At 43.4% G+C, this 17,831-nt stretch overlaps 1 protein-coding gene across 3 annotated transcripts in view; it reads left to right on the forward strand.

Annotated features, from left to right (window-relative positions):
* Nucleotides 1-17,831, forward strand: part of MB21D2 (Mab-21 domain containing 2) — a 139,328-nt gene that overhangs the window by 95,403 nt on the left and 26,094 nt on the right. The window lies entirely within an intron of this gene.

Here is a 17,831-nt window from a genome sequence, read left to right on the forward strand (position 1 = left end):
AAAGTGTGAGCAAATAAATTTCTGTTACAGTAACACTAGGAACTAAGATACATGGCCATTAAAATACAGGACAAAGAAAACCAAATCCTCACAAGAAGCAACAGCAAACCTGTTTTATATGATCTTGGTATATGTTAGATATATGGCGACCTACATCAATACTGTTCTTGTTTTGTGGTATGAATTTTAGCTGAGAGATTTCTGGCAGTCTAAGCAAAAAGAGGAAATATCGATGCCCAGCAAGTTTTATGGACTGATAAAAAAAAAGGCAGCAGTTTAGCTCTTCAGGAGATACATTCTTTAATAAATTTGTCATGCAGATTTTTATACCATGGACATTGAATAGTATACTTTGTGATACCATCCATAATTTTTCCAGCATATGGCAAACTCTCCTTCGTAAGACAGTTTCTTGCATCGACCTTCAGTAAAATCTTCAACTCTTTTTCTTAAACTTCTTTCGAAGACATTTTTGAGTGGGGATATAGCTGAGGCAATCCAGGTTGTTAAGTGTTCTCTTATAATTTGTTGCAAGGAAAAATGCCAGTAAGTACATTGATATTATGATGTGTAGATCAGTGTTTTATAACTTGCCTGATCATAAGAACTGCCTGGGGCCCTTGTCATAACACAGATTTCAGTGCCTGCCCAGGTTTACTGCAACAGTCTTGAAGCAAGGGGCTTAAGATTCTGTGTACTTAACAAATGCACCAAGTGATTTATTATGCTTGAACTAGTTTCGGGAACACTGCCTTAGATGGTTTTCCTGGACTGTTTTTTGCCTCTCAGCTGGACTTTGTAACAGTCATTTTAAGCGCAAATTGTGATAGGAGCCTTGGGCAATGGCATTAAAAGTGAAATGGTAAAACCCAACAGAGCCAGTTTAATTAGCTGGCCAGGACAGCCCGTAATATCATTTCTCTTTTTCAAGCTGTCGTTCTTCAAGGTGTGTCCATTGGTTCTTCCCAGGTGCCTGCTCATCTGGTATTCCACTGACCCTACAACATCTGGGAGGTGGGCCAGACAAGTGTAATAGATGGACTTCATTGATTTTTCAAATGTACGTTTTTTCAGTTTTCCATCTCTAAAATTAGTATGCATTTTAGAATTGATGGTGTGTGAACTTGAGGCCATTTTTTGTCTTAGTGATACATAACGATGCAGCTTATAATCAAAGATGTTGAAGATTTAAAGAACTGTGGTAGCTCCTTTTACAGATGAGGTGTCGGACACACTAAGAAGGTGATGTGACCCTGGAAAATTACTACTAGTTGGGGAAACCAAGGCCTAGACCCAGCTCTCTGTGCTTATACCATGTATCTGTTGCTGAGTAACGAATTACCCCAACTTAGTGGCTTAAACCACCGCTCATCTTGCAGTTTGTCCCACTGTGGTGGCTTGTGTATTGCTGTGTTCCTGGGTGCTAAGCCATTGGTATTTCAAATACCAACAGGGTCACCTGTGAAGGACAAGTTTCAGCAAAGCTTCCAGACTAAGATAGACTAGGAAGAAGGAGCTGGTGATCTAATTCTGAAAAACAAAAAACAAAAAAACCTGGCCATTGTAAACTGTATGAATAGCAGGAGAACATTGATATAGTGCTGGAAGATGAGCCATTCAGTTTGGAAGGCACTCAAAATATGACTAGGGAAGAGCTGCTTCCTCAAAGTACAGTCGACCTTATGATGTGGATGGAGTAAAATTTTCGGGACCTTCATTTGCTGATGTGACATGACTCAAAATGAGAAGGAACAGCTGCAAACATCCATTAGTAATCATAATGTGGAATGTATGAAGTATAAATTAATGAAAATTGGAATTTGTCAAAAATGAAATGGAATGCTTGAAGTTTGATCTTCAAGGCATTAGTGAGCTGAAATGGACTGGTATTGGCTGTTTTTGAATCGGACAGACATATGGTCTACTATGCTAGCAACGACATATTGAAGAGGAAGCATCATATTCATTGTGAAAAAGCAATTTCAAGATCTACCCTGAAGTACAGTCCTGTCAGTGACAGGGTAATATCCATACACCTACAGGGAGGACCAGTTAATATGACTATTAAGTTTAGGCACCAACCGCTAATGCCAAAAATGAAGAAACTGAAGAATTTTACCACCTTCTGCAGTCTGAAATTGATCAAACATGCAATCAAGATGCATTGACAAATACTAGTGATTGGAGCATAAAAGTTGGAAACGAAGAAGGATCAGTAGTTGGAAAATATGTCCTTGGTGATAGAAACGATGCCAGAGATTGCGTGACAGAATTTTGCAAGACCAATGATCTATTCACTGGAAATACCATTTTCAACAACATAAATGGTGACTATACACATGGACCTTGCCAGATAGAATACACAGGAATCAAATTGACTACATCTGTGGAAAAAGACAATGGAAAAGCTCAGTATCACCAGTCAGAACAAGGCCAGGGGCTGGCTGTGGAACAGACCGTCAGTTGCTCCTATGCAAGTTCAAGTCCATGAGAGCGACGATTTGTGAAATGACATTAAGGACATCATACCTGAAGAAAGCAAAATTCATTAAAATGTCAGGAAAGAAAAAGGCCAAAATGGATGTCTGAAGGGACGCTGAAACTTGCTCTTGAACAGAGAGTTGCTAAAACGAGTAGAAGAAATGATAAAGTAAAAGAGCCGACCAGAAGATTTCAAAGGGATCTGAAGAAGACAAAGAGTGAGATGTGCAAAGGCCAGGAGTTAGAAAACCAAAAGGGAAGAATACACTTGACATTTCTCAAGCTGAAAGAACTGAAGAAAAAATTCAAGCCTCGACTTGCACTATTGAAGGATTTTCTGAGCAAAATTTTGAACGATGCAGGAAGCATCAAAAGAAGATGGAAGGAATATACAGAGTCACTATACCAAAAAGAATTGGTCTAAGCTCAACCGTTTCAGGAGGTAGCATATGATCAAGAACTGCTGCTGTTGAAGGAAGGAGTCCAAGCTGCAGTGAAGGCGTTGGGGAAAAACAGGCCTCCAGGAATTGACAGAATACCAGTTGAGAAGTTTTAATAAATGGATGCAACACTGGAAGCGCTCACTTGTGCCAGGAAATTTGGAAAACAGCTATCTGGCCAAATGACTAGAAGAGATTCATATTTGTACCCATTCCAAAGAAAGGTGATCCAACAGAATGCAGAAATTATAGAATGATGTCACTAATATCACATGTAAGGAAAATTTTGTTGAAGATAATTCAGAAACAGTTGCAGCAGTACATCGACAGGGAACTGCCAGAAATTCAGGCTGGATTCAGAAGAGGTCATGGAATGAGGGATAAATCATTGCTAATGTCAGTTGGATCCTGGCTGAAAGCAGAGAATACCAGAAAGATGTTTGCCTGTGTTTTATTGACTATGCAAAGACATTCAGCTGTGTGGATCATGACAAATTATGGATAACATTGGGAAGAATGGGAATTCCAGCACACTTAATTGTGCTCAAGTGAAAACTGTATATAGACCAAGAGGCAGTCATTTGAAGAGAAGGGGATACTGTGTGGCATAAAATCAGGAAAAGTGTGTGTCAGGGTTGTATCCTTTCACCATACTTATTCAATCTGTATGCTGAGCAAATAATCTGAAAAGCTGGAGTATATGAAGATGAACATGGCATCAGGATTGGAGGAAGACTCATTAACTACCTTCAATAAGCAAATGACACAACCTTGCTTACTGAAAGTGAAGAGGACTTGAAGCACTTTCTGATGAATATCAAAGCTACAGCCTTCAGTATGGTTTGCACCTCAACATAGAGAAAACAAAAACCCTTACAATTGGACCAGTAAGCAACATCATGATAAGCGGAGAATATTGAGGTTGTCAAGGATTTCATTTTTCTTGAATCCACAATTGGAGCCCTGGTTGCACAGTGGTTAAGAGCTCAGCTGCACCTTGGAAACCCTATAGGGCAGTTCTGTCTTGTCCTGTAGGGTCGCTATAAATTGGAATTGACTCAATGGCAATGGGTTTGGTTTGGTTTTGGATCCACAATAAAAGCCCATGGAAGTGGCAGTCAGGAAATCAAATGACATATTGCATTGGGCAAATTTGCTGCAAAAGGCCTCTTTAAAGTGTTAAAAACCAGACTAAGGTGTGCCTGACCCAAGCCATGGTACTTTCAACTGCCCATAGAAGAATTGATGCATTTGAATTATGGCGTTGGTGAAGAATATCGAATATACCATGGACTGTCGGAAGAAGAAACAAATCTGCCTTGGGAGAAGGACGGCCAGAATGCTCCTTGGAAGTGAGGATGGCGAGAGTTTGTCTTACGTACTTTACACATGTTAGTAGGAGGGTCAGTCCCTGAAGAAGGACATCATGCTTGGTAGAGGATCATCGAAAAAGAGGAAGACCCTCAACAAGATGCATTGACACAGTGACTGCAACAGTGGGCCCAAGCATAGCAAAGATTGTGAGGATGTCCCAGAACCAGGCAGTGTTTAGTTCTGTTGTTCATAGGGTCCCTATGAGATGGAACCAACTTGAGGCCACTTGACAACAACAGTGGCTTAAAAGAACACTGTTATTGTTGGTAGGTACTGTCAAGTCGATTTTGACTCATAGTGTCACCATGTGACAGAGTACAACTGCCCTATACTGTTTTTTTGGCTGTAATCTTTATGGGAGCAGATCGCCAGGTCTTTCTCTTGGAGAGCTGCTATATGGGTTGTAACTGCCAACCTTCTGATTAACAACTGAGCGCTTAACCGTTTACTCCACCAGGGCCCCTAAAACAGCACTAAACCTTTATTACCTCACCCAGTTCCCCGGGGTCAGGTATCCGGAAGTGGTTTTAGCTGAGCGGTTCTGACTTCAGGATCTCACGAGGCTACAGTTAATGTGGAGCCGTAGTCAGCTGGAGCGTTGACTTGGATCGGAGGTTCTGCTTTTAAGCTGGCTCACCCACACTGCCTGCTCCCTGGGGCTGGTTGGTGGAAGTTCCCATTCCTCCTCATGAGGGGCTTTCCACAAAGTTCCCTGAGAGTTACCATAACAAGGTGACTGGCTTCCCCCAGAACAAATGATCCAAGGGACCAAGGCAGAAAAAAGTTACAATACCCCCCTCCCCCCCAATTGTGGTAGAAATAGATAGAACAAAACATTTGGCAATTCTACAAGCCTTTTATGACCTAGCTTCAGAAAATCTCCCATGATCACTTCCACACATTATGTTTGTCACACAGACTAGCCATAGTTGACTGTGGGTGGGGACTCACTCCACAGGGCATGGCTGTGAGGAGGTGAGGGTGCTCCTTTCACACCACGCGGACTCTCCAACACGGTCTTGTCCTAATCAGCTTGCCCATCTCACACTCTTTGGCTAGGTTCTTAAATGGAATAAATGAACCCACTCTGGGGGTTATATCCCATTCTAAAAATCCCATTCTAGCACTCCTTAAATGTGCCTACAAATCCCCTGGGTCTCTGGTTAAAATGTAGATTCTGGTTCAGTAGGTGGAGGATGCAACCTGACATTCTGCACCCTAACCAGCTCCCAGGTGATGATGCCCATGTTCCTGGTGTGACCCACACTATGAGTAGCAAAATGAGCAGAGCCAGTCAGGCCTTCCAGAGCATTCTCTAGGGCTGCACTCCAACCAAAACCGCTTTCTCCTCTGCAAAGGATACTTGTCCTCCTCTTGTTTAGCAGAGGGAGAGGGAGCTAGGCAAACAGAGCAGCTGGCTTGGTGGACCTGGTTAAGAGAAGAGGGGTAGGAAGCAGATAAGAGCCCACGCATTGTTAGGTAGGCAGCCCGCTGCAACTGTGAGCCTCCTCACAGTGAAGGTCAGGTTTTAGACAGCAACAGCTGGGTGTCCGAAATGGCAAGGTAATTAGCTTTGCAGGGTGTGTGTGTGTGTGTGTGTGGCGGGGGGGTGGGGGGATGGAACATAAACTGTTTAAAATGAAAACGTGTCTGTGCATTCATTATTCAGAGCTCAGATGCCCCTCAGTGGATGCTCGCATCCTCCTTTCCCATAACAACCCACCCCTCTCAACATTAAAAAAAATTAGCACTCAGGAAAGCTCTAGAACAAACTACATTTCTCTGAAGAAAATGAAAATTGAAGCTGAAAAAGCCCCCAAGTGCCGCCTCACTTGAAGCTGCCTGGCTAGAAGCCAGAATACTGTCCCTGGTAACCCTGCCTTTTTCCTTGCCCGTGGCAAAACGTCTGTCTTCTTACATGTCAGTTTAAAAAAAAAAAGAACCCCCCCGTCGCTGTCAAGTGGATTGCGACTCAGCGACCCTATAGGAGAGAGTAGAACTAGAGAGGAGCTGTGTTTGTTTTGTTCATCTCTGAATCTATTTGCAAAATCAGTGAATTAATAAAGAAATGGAGGCATGAATAAACCAAGAGAATACGTAGTGAGGGGACTGTTGAGCATTGTGAGTCCTGCAGGAAACATGGTGAGATTTCTGCAGCGAAATGCAGGGAATTCCATTTTCATCTTCTCCTAGTTGCTGGGAACCTTTAGAAGGGGGTCAAGTTCATCCCCTTTCTCTTCCTCATTAGCCGTGTCAGTCTATAACCATAGAAACTAGAATGTATTTACTGAGCACTTATTCTGTGCCAGGCACATACATCAATCACATCATTTAGGCCTCCAGCAACCCAAGAGGAAGGTAATTATCATCCACAGTGTGCAGAGGAGGAAATCAAGCCTGTGCCAGGTGAAGGCATTTACCTCACAGTCCGTCCCAGACAGGTTGCAGCCTAAAGCCAGTACTTAGTGTCCACGGTCTCAGAGTGAGACGTCCAGAGAAGGGGAAAGAGAAGGAAGGGCTGTCAGAGCTGGAAGGCTCTCAGCATTTAGTCCACACATTCACCTTGCGTCTGACCTGTGTCGTGGGAGATACAGAGACGCATTTTACGGGACCTGTGCTCCAGCAGAGCCTACACAGTCATTATCTGGGGTTATTTACTAAATCTCATCCAGTTCATACATGGCTGGTGGGAGTATAAAATGGTCCAGCCACTTTGGAAAATAGTGTGGCACTTTCTCATAAAGTGAAATACGTATCACACATTTACCAGATAGACACAGCAGCCACGCGCTCAAGCATTGCCTGAGAGAAGTGGAAATATACGACTATACTATACAAAGGCCTAGATGGAAATGTTTTCAGCAGTTTTATTCATATTAGCCTAAAACTGAAAACAACCAAAGTGTCCACCAACTGGTGAATAGATAAAGAAATCGTGGCACAGCCATACAGTGGAATACTACTCAGCAATAAAAAGGAACAAGCTACTGATGAATTCAGCAGCATGGATGAATCTCAGAAGCGTAATGTTAAGTGAAAGAAGTTAACCACACAAGGCTATACACAGTGTTTCATTTAGGTACCGTTCTGGAATAGGCAAAACTATAGGGACAGAAGTCAGATTAGGGATTGTCTGGGGTAGAAATTTATTGGAAAAAGACATGAAAAAACTTTAGGGTGATGGAAGTCTCTCTTAATGGTAGTTTTGAAATTAAACTCATCAAACTGTATCATTAAAAAGGTTGTATACATTTGTCAAACTCATCCAACTTTATCTTAAGGGGCCGAATTTTATTGTATACATATCTCTCAAAAAATACGGCTTTTAAAAATATATCAACCAGTTGAGGCGGGGAAACAGGCCCTGGATGAGGAGATGACTTGCTACGGCAATTGTGAGTTGGGAGCACAAGTTTTTTGACTCCCGGTCCTGGGTGAGGAGTCCCTGGTGGTGCAAAAGGTTAAGTGCGCCACTGCTAACCAAAAGGTTAATAGTTCAAACCCACCCAGAGGCACCTTGGAAGGCAGGCCTGGAGATCTGCTTCTGAAAGATCCCAGCCTTGGAAACCCTATGGAGCAGTTCTACTCTGCACACATGGGGTTGCCATGGGTCAGAGTGGATGGATGCCAACTGGGTTTTCATTCTGGGGCAGAAATGAGCTGGAACCTCTGTCCCTTGTCTGAATCAAGTCACATTCCAGGTAAAATGGGAGCGCTGGTCCTTAGCTTTCAGTTCAGTGCTGCGTGTGGCTTTTTCACACCCACTCTGTATTTCGTAGCCCCTCTGGCTGTTGACCTGCAGTTTGAATGGAGGGTTCCTAATGAGAACATCAGGTAAATGTACGTTCAGTCAGAATCCAAACAACAAAAAGCCCCAGTAATGAGCTTTGACGTGCATAGCCATTCCACTTTTATGAGACCCGGAAACAAACAAAAAAGACAAAACACCATTATGAATTTATTCAGAATGCCTATACCTTGTAGGACATGCCACCCAATCAGTCCAGAATGAAAAAAAAAAAAAATGTCTTGGAGCATCTCACCAGCACCTTGTACCAGATGAGCAGGTGAGAATTGGAGGAAGCCAGACCTGGTTTCAGTTCCTAAAGCCTTCCCTTCCTAACTCGTATCCTTGAATAGCCACTTCACTTCTGTCTGCAAAAGAGTGACCATCAGTCCTACCTCACAGGGTTTTTGTGAGGTTTACCTGAGAGACTAGGAAAGCAAGTGCTTGGCCCAGTCCCCGGTGATGATACAAAAGCTGTGAATGGCTGACTGTTCCAGTGTATATAGCCCTGGGCTCCATGCATTACGTAGAGGATCTTAACCTCCACTTAGTCCTTTACAATCTTTATCCCCATGGTAGCAGCGATCAAGCCCAAGGTAAGTTACCTTTCTGCAGTTGTACCACCTGGCCAGAACCACTGGGCTGCGTGTGGATTTCAGTGAATGACGGTGTATTCTGAATAAAGCCCTATTTATAAAATAATTGGTTTGAAGGTTGGAAAGAAATGAAATTCTGCTTCTTAATTTGAGAGAGAGTCAGCCTTATCTGACAATTTTTGCTTTTTAAGGACGAATTTGAAAACAATCAAGGCCAAAATTGGCATCCCGAGTGAGCACCAAACATCTTCTTTCCAACTCATCTTCATTCAGTCTCCTCCCTCTTTCCTTTATTCAGAAAAGGTACCCCAGCAGCCCCAGAGACCTTGCGCTATTTAGGGCCCAGCTAAAACCGCAGAGCCAGGGAGAGTCTGAACCCTCAGCAGGGTGACTCTGGGTCATTGCCTGTAATCTTACACCCTGTCTGCCTCCTAAGATTTAGAAAAAAAAAAATTTTTTTTTTTTAAGAGGATGCTTTTTTTTTTTTTTTTAACACCAGCTTGAAATAGTGTCAGCCAGGCTAAGGGTTGATTTTGCTGAACTTATTTATTTTTCCCTTTTACATACACCAAGTAAATTTCCATCTTCACTTGAAAATATTTCTCATTCTGTCATCCAGCCAGTGTAAGCCTAGACTTAGATGAAACCAACTGGTTTTAATAGCCTAAGACAACCGGCAAAATACCAACTGGTGAGTATACTGAAGGCAATTACATTGGCTTCTATACTCCGTACGTTTAAACCCTTCCTTTGTGTGGTTCATGTCCCTTGACTCAATTTTCCTTTCTTAACTGTCGTCATCCAGTATTAAAAGGACAGTTAGACCTATAGGTTCTGGTGCATCCTACCGGCACAGCGTACCATCTTCGTGTCATGGATGTTGTATTCAAAGGGTGTGGTTTGGGCTGAAATAAGCATGCTAGGTTCCAATATACACAGAATATAATAAATGTTAGGCTCTGTGTCGGGGGAAACGCACACTGCGTTTTAGGTGCCAGAGATTTCTCTGCTCTCCTGGGCAGAGTTGTTTATCCTCCGGGGTAGTTTAGGAGCCTACGGACCAGAAAAGCTAAGGTTAAGGTTAGTAGTGGTCAAATGGAGAGATTATAAAGACATTCTCCCAGTACCAGCCCAGAGCTCTTTGCGCTAGCCCATGCCATATTCCCTTTGTATAGGTTATTTAATAAATTCATTTCACAAGCCGTAGAGCACAGTAGGAAACAGAGCAATTACTGAACCGTAGGAACACAGCTGCCAACATCTTGTTGATTCCGAATTGTCCAAACACTTCCATTTGGGGGCGGGACTGATGTAATTGGCTGGTTCAATTGTTGATGTTGATAAATTGGAGTTTCATTCCCTCAGCCTTCTGCTGGAGGTGCTAATAAGCATGGAAAGGCTGGGGAAACACAGAGGAGAGAATCTCACCTGATCTACATGTGAAATAATTGAGCTGGATGACGTAGATTTGACATTGCGAGGTAATATGAGTCGGAATTGACTCGACGGCAACAAGTTTGGTTTTTTTGGTTTGAGGTAATAAATGGAGAAGGACACATTTAAGGGCAGTACGAAAGTCCAAATAAAATTAGCATTGTGGAAATTTTAATTATTTAAGTTCTGCTTGCTGATTGTGTGGGCTGGTATCTTCATTTATTAGAAGAAAGCGTTCGCTTTTCCTAAAATTCTTTCTTTTATGTGTTTCCTGGAATGTTCTTTTATATTTCCTGGGGAGCTGTGCCAAGATTCCTTGGCTTCTGTGAAAGGAGGGGGTTGGACCAGATGATCTCTGAGGTCTCGTCTATACTCCAATTTTTTGACTTGTTCTGGCAAGAGAATTTGCCTAGAATGAATTACAACCCCCGAAAACACACACACACACACACACACTCTCTCTCTCTCTAGTCCAGGCCTCTGTTTTGTTTTTCCCATTCACTTTCTCATTCATTCACTAGGCATTTTGGATGCTTCCTATGTGCCAGTTAACTGTGCTAGGAACTAGAAATAAAGTAGGGAATAGGCTAGAACCCTACCAGGACTACTCTCAAGAGTTCAAGTTCTAATAGGAAGACAAGCAAGTATCCAACCAGTCTTAGTAGAGTGTATCAGATCCGGATATGTCAGAAGACATACAGAGCAGAGTGAAAGAAACAGGAGGGTCTCTAATCTAATCAAGGAGAGCTCCCTGGAGGAGGTGGTATTGTGGTGGTATTGTAGATAGATCCTTGAAATATGAAGGTGAAGATTGAAAGAACACAGATGTGTTTGGAGGGGCTTTGTTCTGTGAACCTTCAGAACTGTTTGAGCACCTGTTCTCTGTGCAGCAGTGGTGGGGGAGGGGACAAGAAGAAGGATATGAGACCATCATAAAACATCAGCTTTGTATGGTGTGGGAACATCAAGTGGAGAGCAAAAGGAGTAATTTTTGGAGAATGGATGGCAGAGAGGTAACACTTAGACTGCTAACATTATAAAAAAGTTAAAATTGAAGAATGAAAATCCTTAAAAACTATGTTTTATGTGTTTCTCCATAAACACAGGCTGTAGGCCACAACTGAACTCAAACACATCTTAGGAACATGATGTCTATTTGAATCCAAGCGTTAGAGCTGAAAAATAAAAGTTGTCCTTGCTCATGTTTTCACGTATGCGGCAACTGTTGCCCCGACGAGTTAACGATTTTTTTTCAGGAATCAGTTTAATGGCAGAGCCAGTTCTAGAATCTCCTTCTCTCCCCATGCCACCTCCATCTTTCAAGAGTCAACTCCTGCTCCAGGAAACTTTTTGTCGTACTCCACGCTTAGCCCCATTGTTTTCCCCTGTTATTTAAAAAATACATATATATTTTTAAAATTTGAATTTCTGCCAAATGATTTGAGGCCTTATTTTGCCCCCCAACATACTTTAATAATTTAGTTTTTTGTTCTTTTACCCAACAGAAGTTTGTTGAACTTTCACACGGGAACGCAGACAATGGGGGACACTGCTCTTGCCTTCTGAGGGCTTACAGTCTGGGGCAGGGGTGAATGGATAAGATGGTTTTAAATGATGAAGTCTCACGTTCTTCCTCTGGAATTGAAGCCCCTCAGTGATCTGACCCAACTCCTGCTGTAGAGGGTTCTGTTGGTAAAGCCAGATACATGACCCATGTAAGAGACTGCTGTGTTTACAGCTCTTACAAAAACACGTTCCTACGAAACATATAGCCAGCCGCATACAGAGATGCTTTGCTTTCTCATCGTCTTTTGCCACTAAGTTCATCAGGCCAACGGCGGGATAGCCTTACTTAGAATTCTTTATTATGTTTTGACGTGAAGTCAATTATTATTTTCTTGGTTTTCTATTTTCTTCATTCTTTAAATCTGTCAACTTTACCCAGAAAGAGAAATTGATCTGAGTAAAACAGATCTGGCGTGAGTACTGGGCTTTACAGATGAACCTTTAAATGCACAAGTGTGTGTGTCTCTAAGTACAAGCCAACTGTGAATCTTCCTTTCGCTGGCTGTTCAGCCGGCAGCCAGGGGAGTTGACTTGTCTTGCAGAAACACGTTTTGTTAAGCTGTGTGTAGCTGCAACCAGGAATCTTCCAGCTGCAAGTCATTTTAGAGCTTCTCAGACATTTATTTACTCAAAATGTGTTTAAAGCAAATTGGATCCATTTTTGCATGGCATGAATTAAAATTACAGCCTGTGGATTGCTGTGCAGGTAATCATATTATTTTAAACCTGTTTGGTTAAAGCCATTTCTAAATGAGCTAGAATTCAGGATATTTGGTCTGAAAATAATCTGGATGTGTTTAAAACGGCAAATTGAACATGGAATGAGTGCTGACTTGTAAATGTGTATCAGGTGACAAGATTCATATGAAAGCGAATCCTAACTTTCAAGGCAAAGTCGGGTCTGACCCCTATGGTATTATATTGCCGTATCTTTTTAGTAGAAACAATAGAAATGAAATCCCCAGTGGTCTGAATGTTGACATTGGTGTGATGGTCAAGCTGCTCAGAAAAGGACTGAGGCTTGTACGTTCATAGCCCATCGCACCACCTCTGCTGTGTACTGTGTGATACGTCATCAGATCACTCGTTTAAGACCTGGGTCTGGTCTTGGCTCTGACACCAACTAGCTGTGTGTTCTTTACCTACTAGCAGTTCTTTCTTTTCATTTCAGTTGCCGTCAAGTCAGCTCCAACTCACGGTGACCCCATGTGTGTCAGAGTAGAACTGTACTCCATGGGGTTTTCAGTGGCCGGTATTTCAGAAATAGATCGTCAGGCCTCCCTTCCAAGATGCCTCTGGGTGGACTCGAACATCCGACCTTTGGGTTAGCAGCTGGGTGTGTTGTTTATACCACCCAGAGACACTACTGGCAATAACTCTCTGAAACTCAACTTTCTCATCTATACAATGAAGTGTCTGGGCTAGATACTCTGAGGACCTGTGCAGTTTTGAGGTGGGTGTGAGTCATAGAATGGTTCCATAAAAGATAAAAGTGAGCTGCCCATGGTCACTAGAGTCGCTTGCTCAAGAGGAATAGATAGGACTTCTTCCAGGTTTGAGTCCTCCCCAACCCTTTGCCCCTCATGTTCCCTCCCTCGTGGCCACCCTTTTAGCACCTCCCTGCTGTGGGACTTTATTGTCTACAAAACCCATTCATTTGCATTTGCTGTTATGTCTGTTAGGATATCCTCTGGGTGGATATTTAAAAGAAGTGAGAGGAATAAAGTTAGCTGGCAAGTTCCTATTCTAATAATGAATCCTCTACATCCATGTCTATCAAAGTTGGTGTCTGAGATGAACTTAAATTACCTTTGCTATTGAACCTTATTTTGTTGCTTGCTTGTTGTTGTGTGCCATCAAGTCGATTCCAACTCATAGCAACTCTGTAGGACAGAGTAGAACTGCCCCATAGGGTTTCCAAGGCTGTAATCTTTATGGAAGCAGACTGCCACATCTTTCTACCATGGAGCAGCTGGTGGGTTCGAACTGCCGACCTTTTGTTAGCAGCCAAGCGATTAACCACCACACCGCCAGGGCTTCATATATATGTATGGAGTCTGTCTGTATCTACCTATTAGTCTTTCTACTTATCTATTTGTTGTTGTTGTTAGGTACCATTGAATCAGTTCTGAGTCACAGCGACCCTATGGACAACAGAACGAAGTACTACCCGGTCCTGTGCCATCCTCACAATCATTGTTATGCTTGAGCCCATTGTCGCAGCCACTGTGTCAGTCCATCATGTTGACCGTCTTCCTCTTTTTTGCTGACCCTCTACTCTGCCAAGGCTGATATCCTCTAGGGACTGGTCCCTCCTGATAACATGTCCAAAGTCTGTGAGATGAAGCGAGAATAGATAGTATGTATGCGTATACGTATTCTATATCTATGCCTATTTCTACATCTATATAGATAGACTATCTGTATAGACTCCTGGAAGTCACAAAGAACATTAAAAGCCATCCAGTCCAAATAGCTCACTTTGATAGCTGAGGAAACGGAGGTCTGGAGAAGGGAGGTGAACACCTTCTCTTATGGGGGTACCGGGGTAGGCTCTGGGCATCCTTTTTTTGGTTCAGACTCTGGGGCTGCCCGTGCACGTTCTCCCCGGAGCACCAGCTGCAGGGCTGCAGAGCACCAGCCACCTCCACTTTTCCAGGTGAATCTCAGGTGCTCCCCAAGCTCCCTACCTACCCAGGAATGTCTAGAAATGGGTGGAGGTGGTTGAATGAGCGGGTGAAGTTGGCAACAAGTCCAGTCTTTGTAGACAGCTTTGGAATGATTAGAGCAGAGACTTGGGGACCCCCCCGGCCCCCCCCCCCACCCGCCGCCAGCAGTGTTCAGCATAGGGGAGATCTTTTGTAAGTGCTGATTTGTTTTTCTGCTGAGGGCCAGCCCCAGGCAGAATTGGGAAATCGGCAGCTTGGCGTGATGCAGTGATTTTCAGACTTTTCTTCCCGCTTTATAACTGTCAGACTCCTCCTTCAAATGGAAGCGTTAGAGGAAATACAATACGTAAAACAGATAGAAGTGGTTGAGGGGGTGGGAGGCCCGGGCTCTGCCCACTTGGCACTGCGTCCTGTCTATACCTGGCATCATTCGCCTCCACCCTGTGCTCATTACGGGGCTCCTGGGAGATCCGGGCCTGGGTGCTGGGTTAGGAAACCAGGTCATGTTAGGCAACTTCCTTAACCTCTGAGCCTCACGTTCTTATAGTGTGAGCATAATCGCGTCAAGCTGAGTGAGGTTTGCGTGTAAATATGAAGTAACTGATAGAGTATACCTGGTCATAGCAGCTACTTGGTCAACACTGATTCCCACCTCCCTGTTTATCTTTTATGTTTTTTCTGTCTTCTTTCTCCCCACTGCCTTTCCTTTTTTCCACTCTGATGTCATCTCCCACTTGAGGAACTCAGGCCTCTGGCACTGTTGTTAGTTGCTGGTGCGTGTTGAGTCGCCCTCAACTCATGGCAGCCCCACGTACAACAGAATTAAACCTTGCCCAGTCCTGAGCCATTTTCATAATCGTGGGCATGTCTGAGTCCACTGTTGTGACCACTGTGTATTTTGAGTGACTTCCAACCTCAGGCACTCATCTTCCAGCACTGCATCGAACGATAATATTCTGTTGTGATCCAGGGGATTTTTCTGTATACAGGACTAGTGGGAACACCAGCCCAAAAGCAAAGACGAGAACACAGGAAGGGACAGGAAAACTGGCTGACTTTCTGAAGTTCATCACCACGTCTTTCTTCCTAGTATGTCTTAGTCTGGAAGCTCTGCTGAAACCTGTCCACCATGGGGAACCCTTGCTGGTGTTTGAAATATTGGTGGCATAGCTTCCAGCGTCACAGCAGCAGACAAGCCACCACAGCATGACTGACACATGAACAGGGGCCTTCAGCACTACATTCTTCAAACATGCCCAACTCTGCAGGAGAACTATGAGCCACTTACATTCTAGTGTCAGCTCTGTCTTCCACACGAGCATTTCCATGGACCCCTGTAGATTTGAGCAAAAGAGCTCAGTCCTCACCCCTCTGATACTCAGTTAGTGGAGAGCTGGCCTCAACAATTGGTAGTCAAGGGAGTTGGATAGTAGGGCCTCAGAAGCACTCTTTACCTAAGAACAGCAGTCTGACTACTCTCCTGGTTCAGGTGAGTGCCAGTCTAGGCATTTATGTAGCAGCGCTGTATACACATTTCTTAAAACCCTTCTCTTCTGCCATATCATGTTCTGAAAACACCAGGGCTTGTGGGAAGATTAGGGTTATGGGCAGATAACTCAAAACTCACTTGACTTTGTTATGAAGGTATTAATAAAAACAGTAGCAATAAAAAAGTAATGTCACTAGGCCATACCAGTTGACGTGGAGTCGATTCCGACCCATGGTAACCTCATGTGTGTCAGAGTAGAATTGAGCTCTGTAGGGTTTTCAGTGGCTGATTTTTCAGAAGTAGATTGCCAGGCCTTTCTTCCAACACCTTGCTATAGGACTTCAGAAAAAGGTTGGCAGTGGCTTGATGCCAAGGGTTGTAAGAAAAAGATGAAGTAACTGAATTTTGGAGACAAGGCGAGAATGCACTAGATCATAGAAAACCATTTTTTAAAAAAAGTATTTTGAGAAACCCCAAGAATATGGCCCCTGAACACCTTTTAACTCAGTCCTGAAGTTACTCCTGGGGTTCACCCTTCAGCCAGAGATGAGGCAGGTCTATAGAGTGAACGATAATACACGTGAGGAACGTGCTTCGAAGATCAGTCATGTATATGGGACTAAAGGGCACACCAGCCCAAAAGCAAAGACAAGAAGTCAGGAAGGGACAGGAAAACAAGATGAATGGAAACAAGGAACCCAGGGTGGAGAAGGGGGTGTTCGACACATTGTGGGATTGGCAACTAATGTCTCAAAATAATTTGTGTATTAACTGTTCAATGAAAAACTAACCTGTAAGCTTTCACCTAAAGCGCAATTAAAAAAAAAAAAAGCCTTTCTATGACAGACCACATACCAGGCTGAGCCAGAAGAAGAACGTGGCATCATTCCCTCCGTGGGCGTGGCACTCTGCTGTGTCAGAGTATGTTTTATTTAGCTGCTGTTACTTGGTTGTAGAAAATAGTAACATGCTGGGAAATTTTCATACTGAACCAACACTACCTTTATTGTCCTGATATAACCCCCCTATTGATCCCTCCTATCCAAGCTCATTCAGACTACAATGACACACTTTGTAATAGGATAGACTGTCTCTAGATCTCAATGGACAGAAAAAGAACTTGAGGAACACAGATGAGTGAGTCTTCATTTCTGTCTTCAAAAACCTTATGGTCTTATATGAAAAACAGGCTTGAACTCAAATAGCTGTCATACCAGTCACATAGTAAATCTCATAAAATACCCAGGTGAATCAACATGGCTGTGCAGAGGAAGAAAGGAGATAACGTATAACTGGGGAGTTTAAGGAGGAAAAAGCTTTCAGAGGGGGTGGAATCGGCAGAATTTCAACAGGCAAGGATGGAAAGCAAAAGCGTGGAAACCAGAAAATACAGGACATAATTGGGAGACCAGCATATTTTGGGGGATCCATGTTGGGACTAGAGCCAACAAGGAACATAAAGGAGAAGATAAGACAAGAGTTGAAATAGAGGTGAATCATCAAAATGTAGGAGGCCGTGCCTACTAGAATGGTGGGTGCCTTCAAAGGGTTTTAAGCAGGGGAGTAATGTGACTAGAGCCATCGTTCAAGAAATTCCTTTTAGCAGCTCATGCTGAGAGATGGTGGTGAGGAGGAGAGTCCAATTAGGGGATGTAGTTGTCCCTGTGAAAGCTGCTGAGGGTCTGAGCTGAACTGTGACAGTGTGCACACAGTGACAGAGGGATGTTTTAGAGACAGAATCCCAAGCATTTGTCAAGTGAATGGATATCAAGTGACTGTCTGACAATGACAAATTTACTGTTTTTAAAAACGATTGTCAGTATGGACTTGGTTTTGGAAAATTTGAGGAGCTTGTTCTGAGGGCTGGCAGGGCCCATGGCACATCAGGGTTCTGTAACTGGTCTATCCTAAAGTGTGGCCAAAGCGTGTGACCCTCAGGTTACCATGAGGTGGTCCGTCCAGGCAAAATGAAAGAGCTTACTCTCAGTTCCAGTA

This window comes from Elephas maximus, chromosome 1 (genome assembly GCF_024166365.1).
Source record: "Elephas maximus indicus isolate mEleMax1 chromosome 1, mEleMax1 primary haplotype, whole genome shotgun sequence".
In the NCBI taxonomy this organism is placed as follows: Eukaryota; Metazoa; Chordata; class Mammalia; order Proboscidea; family Elephantidae; genus Elephas; species Elephas maximus.